The sequence below is a fragment of the Emys orbicularis genome, chromosome 15 (assembly GCF_028017835.1).
Source record: "Emys orbicularis isolate rEmyOrb1 chromosome 15, rEmyOrb1.hap1, whole genome shotgun sequence".
Classification (NCBI taxonomy): domain Eukaryota; kingdom Metazoa; phylum Chordata; order Testudines; family Emydidae; genus Emys; species Emys orbicularis.
The window spans coordinates 34517829-34522106 of record NC_088697.1 but is presented as its reverse complement, the minus strand read 5'-3'; positions in this window follow the sequence as shown (position 1 = coordinate 34522106).

Genomic DNA, 4278 nt, shown 5'->3' with positions numbered 1-4278 from the left:
TTATAATGGACCCATTTAGTTTCATGTTAAATGGAACATGACAAACAGGCTGACAACAAAATGCAATAGAGATGTACATTTTTTTTTCTCCTGGGAATTTCACTGTTAATTTTAGTGAGTGAGTTGTTTTTTGTCTGTCTTTTCACATGTTTAAAGATGACCATGTGCTCACTGAAGACTCTGAGTTCCAGTACAGTCCAATTGAAGTCACCAGAAGTGGGGTTTTTTGGTAGATTAAAACAGTACCAAAAAAAGCCTGTAAGATTTAGGAAATAATTTAGCACGAACACTCTGGGCCGTGCCTCATCTGGTGAGGATGAAGGTGTTAAAGTATCCCAGAAACATGTCATAGAGTTCTTTGCAAGAGGTACTGAATTAAGGAAACAGGATGCTGTGGCCAACAGGAAGTATATTCTCATTTTGATGCATGGGGAAGTGAAATGGAATTTGGTGGGGAGGGATGCTCCATGCTTTAGGATGAGGATTTCTGTTCATTTTTTATTAGACTAGTGCTGCTAAAGCCATCTCTTTGCCCTTAGTTCTGTGTCAGGCAGAATTTGGCATCAGAGAATAGGGACCTAAAGGAAGATGTTGGGATTTGGTTCAAAGTTTAAATATAAAATAAAAGGACCATAAATTGCTATTTGGAACACTAAAGATGTGAAAGAGTATTTGATGGTGAATCTCTGACTGCAACCAGAACAGCAAATGGGAATAGGTTTTAGATGAGGAGGCACAGAATGATGAAAACTGGAAAAATCTATTCTTGTTAACCTCCTCCCCCAGTGTCTTGTGAAATCAGACTGGCTTTGTTGTGAAACCTCTTGTCTTCAGTGATGGTCTCATATCTTTTTGGAAACATTCATGCTGCTAAAACACACCAGTGAGATCCTGACCTACTTCATATGCAAGCCCTTGTGAATGTGCATCTGACATTGATCTCCATTGGCCTATTCAACCAAAATAAAAAATACTCTTCCTGACGTTCTCTTTAAAATGCTTTTGTCTGTTTTGGAAAGTGGCTTAGGGAATTCCTTAAACTTTCTCTGACTTTTTTACATTACAGTTCAGAGCTCTAGTCCCTCCCAGCAGCTATATGTTTTTGAAGATCACAGTGCTATCAGTGAATCCGTCAGGGCGCCTTTCTCAGTACTGCTGTTTTTCCAAGCCCAAACAGAACTTCCACTAGCCATTCAGATTTGTGGATTCTTAGTGTAGCTTTTCCTCTCTTATGGTGCAATCTCTCACTCAGGAGCAGATAAGCAGAGGAAACACATTGTCTCAAGGGTTTTGCACCCCACTACTGGTGTTGCAAATCAGCTTGAACAGGCTTCCTCTTGAGTCTTCTCATGCATCTAGACAGCAGGAAGTACAGATAACTGGACCTTCCAACGCTCCCTGCCCAGGGCCACTCTCAGGCTGAACTCTGTTCTTATAAGTAATCCCATTTGCACAATTAAACTTGGTTTTGCTGTGTTTTGAAGTCTTACTTTCCTCTGCTGTAACCAAATTCCTCCTCCTCCCTAATCAACCCAGGCTCCTCTCAAAAACTAGGACCCACTTAACTTTTCTTATAGGGACTGCAATTTTCCCATCCTCCTACCTTAAACTGTGTCATACTGCTCTTCTATCCAGGAGAGGTCTCCCTGCCATCACCAATACTATCTTTCACAGTATCTACACAGCAAGCTACTGTGTGGAAACAAAACTCCTCCAACTTGTTGGTGCACCAGAGAGAGAGCCCAGAAACTTCTCCATAACAGAGATCTGTGGAGTTCAGACACCACTAGGACAGCCTTTTAGCCTATCCCTCCCATCTCTGCTCATGTACTCTCTTGACTCCCAGTAACATGCTGCATTCAGTTCCATTTCATAACATTGTGTCAAACTGCATTGGCTCCCCAAGAATGTCACTGCAGGCAGGAGACTGCTGCAGTGGGAGATTAAACTTAATTATATAAGTTGGTTAATAGCACTTGAATACTGAAGTTTTCCTTTCAAAAAGCAGAAGAGTAATCATGCTGCAGTTGAATGGAAATAAGTGTACCTAGGGTGTGGTTATGGATGTTTGTGGCCCTTCTGTGGTCCTTGCACTGTAGTGAAGACATCAAATCTTCCTTTGGATGGAATCTCATCCAATCAAGCTGCATATATAATGACCTCTGCAGTCTGATCCTTGGTAGCAGGCTTCTGGTCTCATTATTAACATTGGCACTCAATGGTGGCGGTAGGGAAGTTTTGTGGATACTATTCTGAATTGCTGGAAGTCCATGTGTATTAGCATTGTCTGCAAATGTCTTCTGACAGTCTTTCACCCTGTGCCTGGAGTCAGCCCTTCATAACAGGGATGAATAAACCAATAACTGCTCTGGGTGCCCATTACAATGTAATATAATTTTACCTTGGGCGTTGCATTTCCCTGTTATTTCTCAACTGTTTACATTTGTGTGGTGATTGTCAAAAATGCCTCTTGTTTGTAAAGACAGTAGTTAAGCTTTCTGCTTCTGCCATTGAGCATGATGGCCTAAGAATAGGTTAAATTCACCTTTTGGGGGGTAGGGAGTGGAGCTGTAGTGGGATTTGCAGCGCATTTTACAAGTCGGTTATGATCAGACTTGAGCTGCAGGATTCATGATGCTGTGCCCGCAGCAGTGTATACTCAGTGATCGGGGATAACAGCAGGGTAGTTACAGTGTAACAGGGTAGAAGACTAATCTGATAGAAATGTGCCTTTTGGGTGAACAGATGACAGTATGGGCCACAAAAGGTCATGTTCTTCCCTCAGATACACGTTTGCCTGAGAAGAATGTGACCCTCTGTAGTACAACTTGTTTGCCTATCTTCTAACCCTGACTTTCTAAGAACAGTTAAAAACAAACATCAAGTGAAGTAAAAACTGATGGATTCACATGCTCAATGCTGCAATTCTTATGAAGTTAAATCGCCTGTGGAGTGACGCATGTATACGCTGCAAGACCAGAAAGCTTGTTTGGATGGGAGAAAAGACAGTTTAGAAAAATCTCTTTAATTAAAAATGGTTTTATCTCATCGCCCTCTTCCTCCTCCGCTAGAATTGCACACACTGTAGACATGATTAGGGCAGCAATTTTTTGCATGCTTGGTCTTGTCTTTGTTAAGTTGTGTGTTGTATTGACTGATTTTTTGTTAGCTGTGCAGAATTGAAAAGATTAAACACAAACAACAAGGCATTTAGTTTTGCAAATCTCAGTGTTGACCAGAATGTGCATTCTACTGTGACTCTTGAAAAACCAGCCTGAATCAAATGCAAAGTTAAATATTCAGCATTCCTGGAAACTTTTTTTAAGGTGTTCCCCTCCTCAAACGTGGGTGGCTGGTATTAGCCCTGATTCCTCTCTTATGGCAGTGAAGATTGTGTCTCCTTTTCCATCTTCACTGGTGTGAACTGCCTAAAACAGAACCAAGCCCAACCCAGGTGATATTTTGGGTTCATATCAAGTACTGATACACCATACCCCCATCTGTTCAAAAATTTGCAGCACTGTGTATGTGTGGATTTTTTAAAATTTTTCTTTGCCACATTGGTGGACACTCAGCCCTAAAGTCCTAATTCTTTTCCTTTCTATTAGCATTTCAGGTACTTGTTTGTACTGAAGCTTTGGTCAGTTTTATTAACTTTTTTTTTTTTACAGGGGAGGAAAAGGGCAAACTAATTCAGTTGAAATGTACTTGCTCCATTGTTAAGAAATGGTTTCAATAAAAGATTTGCTTTTCTACAATCATCTTTTTACATCTCTTAAGTTGAAAACAATATGAACTGTGGGAATACCATTTGAATCCATATTGCCAATTGCTGTCTGTTGGGAATCTCTGAATCCATTCTGTTGCTGGCTGGCACTGAACTTCTGCGCTCCAGCATGGTATGCCGTACTGCCAGAGTTCCAACCTTTTGGCCAAGACCTGACTGGGTTTCACCATCTGTGGCAGCCAAAGGTCCCATAACACTTTTTGAGAGTTAGAATTTAATTCTGACCTCAGGTCAAATCCTAGCATGCGTGACTGTAAGGAGAGCATTCTTTCTGCAATTTCAGTTGGATAAATTCTGTATGCGGTCCTAATTATATTTGACCAAGTGTAGCTGAAAGTGCTGTTAAGGATGGGTGACTCCTGCTTTACAGATGAGAGCATATGAGCTAGGGCTCTTGGATACTGTGATGAGGGGCACATTAGAATTTCACCATTTAAGGGTGTTCACATAGGGTTTTGCACCAGTTGAAATGAGTTTAAAAATCACATCTT